This window comes from Centropristis striata, chromosome 7 (genome assembly GCF_030273125.1).
Source record: "Centropristis striata isolate RG_2023a ecotype Rhode Island chromosome 7, C.striata_1.0, whole genome shotgun sequence".
NCBI classification, from domain to species: Eukaryota; Metazoa; Chordata; class Actinopteri; order Perciformes; family Serranidae; genus Centropristis; species Centropristis striata.
In genome coordinates, this window is record NC_081523.1 from 20,524,895 (window position 1) to 20,532,270 (window position 7,376).

Below are 7,376 nucleotides of genomic sequence, written 5' to 3' on the forward strand. Positions count from 1 at the left end.
ACAGTAATGAAAACATAAAACAGATGTATGTTGTATTGTTTTTGACCATTCTGCAAGAGAAAGCAAAGTAAAATACTGCATGGTATTCAGTGGCTTAAAACTGTTTCATGGGACTATGTAAATGCCACAACATGAGTCTGAGGAATGAAAATATGCCCTCTGCATGAGTGTCTGAAAAAAAATGACATTTATGTCAATTTATAATATGTGATAGCAGAGCAAGATGCAACACAGACAACTATGATTTTTTTTTGAAAGGGTCCCAGCTAAGGGCTTTAGATCTTCTGACACGACAGTGTTAAACTATTTTGACAAAATACATCCTGTGGTTTCTATGATGACAAGCAGCCCGTCCCTTAAAGCATGTCCACCTGCACATACACACGCTTACACAGTCGCACACACGGTGTACACACACTGTCACAAGGAAGAAGATCATTTATCTCTGCGGTTCTCTCCATGAAAGACATCTATGGGTGAAGCAGGGTCTCCCAGGGCTTTGTTCTGGGCAGGGTTGAGCTCTTTGTGTGTGCCACCTTCAAAGCAAATGTACATGAACACGAACATGAGGCTTCTTGGGTAACCGGTCCATTGAAGAGCAGCACAATGGTGCGACCAATTATCCACAGTGCTCAATGCTCCTGCGGAATCAGTTACATGGCTTTGTTTGTGTTTGTGTGTGTGTGTGTGTGTGTGAGTGTGTGTATGAGTGTGTTTTGTAGATTTGCATGTTTCAGGATGTTAAGATTTGTGTGTGTGCAGATATGTCCTTTTGTTCAGCTGTGTGAATTTTATTGTGTGTTTATTTATTGTGTGTGTGTTTCATCGTTATCTTGTAAATCACTTCCTAAAACAGCTTCTTTATATGGTTTTGTGATGATTTATCCTCCATTTTTAGTTTCATATTACTCTGTAAAGCTTTACATATCTTGTATTTTTTTTCTTTATATCATTCTCTCTTCTGAGTATAACTTTTATTTTGTTAAGTTTTCTAAATTTTATTTTTATTTATTTACCACTTCATCACTCATTAAAGTGCCATGCAAACACCTCAACTGCAATGGACCTGTATGTGCACCTCTTGTGTGTCCTCTCGTGTGAGTGTGTGTGGTGTGTACTAATACTTCCCAATAGGAAACACCTCAACTGCAAGGCTATTTACTCCCTTTACACACTGTGACTTCCAGCAGGGTCGGGTTACCGAGAGTGTGCGGCCGGCCCTCCTCAGCTGGGGAAGAGACCTTCACTCTGACTGACTCCGCACACATGAAAAGAAACCTCTGGAAGCTTCGGAAGTGATTTGGCTGGAGGTGCTTTTCCATCTTTTTCACACCTTGGAACATGAGAGGTGTGTGAGAGGGTGAGAGTGCAGAAGGGGTAGGTTGTCCTTACATGTGTGTTTGTGTATGTCCTCAAACACGTGAGCATTCGTGAGTAGTGTCACTACCTACACACCCACCCACTCATTTGACACCGGTCATTTTCACCACACATAACCTCTGCTGGCAATCTGCCAGATTCACGTGTACTGTACCAACATGTGTGATAACATGCACCATGTGTCACTGATTGTTACTTTAATAAGTAACCAGTGTCAGGTCCATCAGCTTAATTAATAATGAGGGGAAAATACCAACACACATTTTGTTGCCGTTTTCAAATAAAAAACCTTGGTTCAGGTTGGCAAAAAGATCAGATTTCTGTATGCAACTACTGGATATATTTTCAATAAATAAATTTAAATTTAATTTAAATAAATTCCTAGCAGTCTTTGCTCAAATATGTCTATACATGTCAAACCCATTGTGCTTTTGCTTGGAGAAAAAAGGAAGAGTGTTTCACACTTCATCACTTCTTTTCACAAGTGCCTAAATACACATCAATGACCAGTCTGAGAAGGAGGGAAAAGAAGATGAAGAGTTTTCGCAGGAACAAGGCTATGCACAAGCAGATAAACAAAAATGGGAAGTAAAAGACAAGTAAGAGGAAGGAAGATGATGATAAGGATTGATTTGCAACCTCCAAGACACTACACTATGTAACTGTCTAGTGCCTGCTGTTTAATCTTCTGCCTCCATGTCGGTGCAAAGGTCAAAGTCAAAACATTTTGTAGAAGGTAGCAGAACATTGTCTCTTTCCTCTCCTTTCTCTTTCTCACTAATCCTTGCTATGTTTGCCCCCACTCACCTGTTAAATAAAGCACATCTCATCTCTCTCCTCTCTTCTCCTCTCCTCTCCTCTCCTCTCCTCTCCTCTCCTCTCCTCTCCTCTCCTCTCCTCTCCTCTCCTCTCTTGTCCTTCCTGGGCCCATTGTACAGTTGCCCCCGCGGATCTCCTTTCAGCTAGCTGCCCTACTCAGGTGAGGGATACAGCATATTGAAGGAGATTTTGCTTGTATTTGATTCCGCTTCTTTTCATAGTGGCTGAAAGCCTGGCCTCCATGCTGCCCCCCTTCTCCTTCCCTGTCCTGTCCAGTTCCCAGGGGACCCCCACTCTCTCCTGGGCTGGCCTGGGTGGAGCGGCCTCAGAGTGGGGCAAGTAGGGAACAGACAAGGGTATCGCTTACAGCCTCCCTCCCGCACTCACACAGCACACAGAGCACAGACAGCGACAGCGCACCCCATCACCTTGCCTGTCTCCCTCTCTCAGGTGCACATAGACACACAGTGCTGTCAGTGTACGCTCACACGTACCTGCACATGCACATCTTTTCTTCCATCTTAGCAATCAGAGATACATGTCCTATTGTTTTCACCCCCCCTCTTTTCAATCTGTCTATTCAGCCACCGATCCAGGAAGGAGGCAGACCACAATGGAGTTGTGGAAAGCCATTTCTGTGCACTGAAAAGCAAGCAATTGAGATTTGGTGACTAAGAGTGACACAGGAGTTTAGATGAAGAATGACACAAGTGCATTTGCGAGGACAAAAACTTGATGCAGGGGCACTCACACACACTGACATGCAAACATGCACACAGTCACATAGAGAATGAACTCTGTCTGGGCTCCCTTTTTGTCAACACGCCATGTACTCGCACACCTTTGGCTTACTGCATAAACCAGCCAGGTATATCAGATAACATCCTGTTCAATGCTGCAGCATTAGGCTTTAAGCAACGCCAATAACCATGTGTTAAACTTCTTTCTTCAAATCCAGAACCAAGGAACTGAGTTCACCATTAGATATTATTTCACCAGACTCTGGATTTTCACTTACTTCTTAAGTTAGGGCCTAGACAGCCAAATCCTTAAGCCTAAAATATATTTGCTTTTAACTACACGTTTGCAAACGCATGACATCAGCCTTGCGTACCCTGCAGTGGTTTGTAGCAATGGTTGTGCACATCCTCAGAAATAAACGCTAAATGTCCGCGAGATGCGATATGCATGTATCGCTAGGAGAAGCGTCGGGTTGTATGTACTGGTACGTTCACGTCACCCACTGGTTTGTGGACTGCCCATTGGAAGAATTGAGTTCAGCGTTACACTCATCGCCATCTTGTGTCGCCATCTTGTTTCCGATAAGGTGAGCAGACCGTATTTGGAGTGTGGAGGAGCGAGAGAAATCTGACGACACTGACTACATGCCTCTCTACACCGGCAACCTGACTGAGCGAAGCCGCTGCTAATTCATGTTAGCATTAACTGGAGCATTTACTGGGATGTTAGTTTTGGCTAGCAAAAACCAGTTAGTCCAACCAAACACAGAACAAGTAATTTTTAATGATCAAAACGTTCAAATAAAGTGAAAATACAGTGTGAAATGGTCAAAGTTATGAGACCAAAACATCCTTTTTTGTATGTAACGTTATATATAACTTTATTGACACAGTGCCGTGGATACGCATTGTTCTGCTCCCGCTCGCCTTGTTAGTGACCTGTCAATCAAAGGTAGCCACCCCCAAATCATACAATTCTTTATCTTTTATTTTCTTCTAAATTGTGCCATTATTTACACTAATAACATCAAATTGTCTTGAAGAAGATTCTAACTAGCGATTGAGACCATAGTGTTATCCTTAAAACAAATTCTGCGGTAATAAATCAAGTTTTCAATCATTTTGTAATGAAATCAATGGACAGATAATCTTTTGCAGCAGCTGTCAGCGCCCCCCTGTTGGAATTTTCGATAGAATGCAGCTAAAGGCACTCCCTGGTTTGCCTCATGGTTGCCGCCTGGGAAAAAAGCAGTGGGAACAGTGCTGATGGCGTGTTTTGTCAACGAGTAATCAGATTCCTGAGCTGGCTGAGAAATTTTATCAATCACCTTTTACGCCATGATCTGAGAATTAACTAAATTAGATCAACCTCCTCGAGTGTCGCAAATTCAGAAGCTGTACTTCGATGTTTTTATTTGAGCCTTTACGTGGTACGATTTATGTGGTGCTCCCTCTAGAGGAATCCTCTGGTAACATGTGTTGTACACAGGCAAGTATGTGAACATTTACGTTCAATTGTTATGTGAACATTGACGTTCACATCGCAGCCAGTTGTCTGCATGTGTGCATGGTTCAAACGCAAGTATATTTGAGTCTAACTGAACACTAAACAAGACATTTTTTAACTTTGATGAAGTGAAAACACACTGAAAAGATTAAGGTCCTAATACGAAACACTGTGATTGAATCACTTGAATCATAAGGGAGCCACATTCTAAAGCATACCTTTTATCGTCTGTTTTACTCTGACATCATGCTGTATTGAAAGAAGACTTGAAACTCGTTGAGAACATAAACTCATTCGAAGAATGTTTCCTGAGGTATTAAATCATGTGAGTCAATCAAGTAGGGTAATTTTCCTATTGACTTAGATACAAACTGACTTATTTTTGCAACCAGTGGAGTCACCCCCTGCAGGCCATTAGAAAGCTTCACTTTTCACACTCAGAGGCTGCCGTTTGTTTGGGGGTGAGTTGCTGCCCCAATTCAAGGAACCTCTTATTGTTCAAAGACCTTTTTGGTGGTTGTGGGCAGTGGATGTTTAGGGGAAGATAGCAGGTCAACAATTAATGTCACATAGAAGTGGTGAACACAGCTCAGCACTGTGTGTCGAGTTGTTCTGGTCAAAAATATCTCATTAAAATGACTTAATGAATTAATTATTTATTTATTGAAACCTATTATGGTGTATAAAGGGTCATAACATTAGGGTACGCTTTCTAAAGTCCAGTCCATGTTCAACTGTGTCCCATAAGTTGTTGCAGCAATTTTTGGGTTGATATCATTTGCTACACACATTTGGTGTTCAATAATGCAATTTTATTCATATTGAAAATGGATAAAAATGGTCAGAAAAAAAATCCAGAATATGACATCAATATATAAAGACCTTTGAAACAACATAGAAGAATCCATGCTCTGATTTGGGTTTAAAAACTTTGGTCATTTTGGAGATTTCTGTATTTTCAGCAATTGGATGATGAGCACTTCTGTTCTGCTGAGAAACCCCCTTATTGTCATATACCTAGGAAAGCTGCACATCCTCTGCATGCTCTTGGTCTCTAGTTTATGGTTGTAAAGTTTCATGAGGCTGTGATTATCCTAGAGGTCACAGCAGCTCATTTTATACACTGAGGTCGAGACTCAAGAAATGCCCTTACTGCAATGAACTAGCTACTACTGATGACTAACATCATCCCACATGAAGAAAACTGGGCTCATTGAATCCACAAGAGTCTCAGCTTTCCACTGATACCCAGTTTATGTACAGTGGCAAGAAAAAGTATGTGATCCCTATGTGAACATTTTTTTTTACAGGTCAAAGTATAGCTACACCTCACTCAAATCTCATTTCATTGTTATTTTCATTGTAAGACTCCAAGTTTGCTAATTCCTGACTCCAATTAGCTCTTAATGGAGTCATTAGTCAATGGGTTCGCTTACTTTTTCCACCATCACTTTGAATGTTTAATGGAAGTGTTTAATAAAGACATGACATATTATATTTGTTTGTGTGGTATTAGGTTAAGCTCATTGTGTTTGTCTATACTTGGGACTTAGGTGAAAATAAGATCACGTTTTATAGCATGACATCAGAGGTCACATGACCGATTTGAAAATCCCAAAAATAGACTAACTTTGCAGCGTTTTTTCAACAACTGTCATGGTATCCTAACATGTTTGGGCTCTATGGATTCCTTAGAGCTTCTAGTTTCATGATATCATATTCAGTATACTCCTTAAATTGAGCCCGCTACACCCTCCGAAAGAAAAAATGTGGCGTATCTTTCCGCTGGCCTGCCGGCGGGACATCAGAACAGTAACAGGTTTAAGTATCTCGGGGTCTTGTTCAGGAGTGAGGGTAAAATGGAGTGTGAGATGGACAGGTGGTTTGATGTAGCGATGCAGGCATATTGTGCTGGGCTCTTAATTTACCAGTCTGTCTAGGTTCTGACCCCTGGTTACTCAGAGTAATTTAAGCTGAAGCAGCCTGTAATTCTTCCTTGCCTCCAACTACGTCACTGTCACGTCAAATGACAGCCACAGAAAAGAAAAGATTTAGCAGCTGGAGAACTCAGCTTTCTCATTCAATATTGCACACACTGAGGAATTCCTCACTGCCCTCAGTACTACAGGGACTCTGAGTCCTGAGGAAAATCCCACCCAAATACACACATCATCCACTTAACAGAAGATGAGTGCTATCATGTCTTTCTCGAGTTGCCTCTTCATGCACAACAATAGCTGCAGGGCACATTGAGAAACAACAAGCCCCCTGCTAGATTAAAACAACAGCACACTGCTTCCCGTAGTGAAGGAATTGGATTAACACAGATCTTTTCAACTAGACAGGAAACCTAACAGTTGGTCTATGAACCTCAACCCTCACGAAAATAGCTTAAATACCTTCACTCAAGTTTTTTTTTTTCAATTTAAAATATAATAATATAAACTCTAATCACAACAGTTCCAAATAATCACATCTCTTTTCATAATAAAACTGTATTTAAATTAATGTGAGCCATAAAGTTTAAAGAGAGATAGAACAACTTCCTTTAGATGGTCTTAAGTCTATCCATTTCTCGGGATATTTGTTGTCTGTTGGTTGGTAATGCCTGTGGGGCATCTTTAAGAGCAAAGGACCCTTACTGAGACACAAGATCCCAGCTGGATAACACAGCTAATATAGCTCGACATTTCCTACTGCTGTAACGGATTAGCAAGCCTCTCTGCAGGGAAACACAAACACATAAACAATGGTTGTTTGACTGAATGTGAGCTCGGGCTCATATTCGGCCTGTTACACCCACTATTTATTTTACTGAGACATTTTTCCTATTCCTCCTCTAATTTTATATTTAATCATGTTCCTTTATTTAATTAATTCTTGTTTCAGCATCAGTGTTTAAGAAGAAACACCTTCCAATATCCCAAATT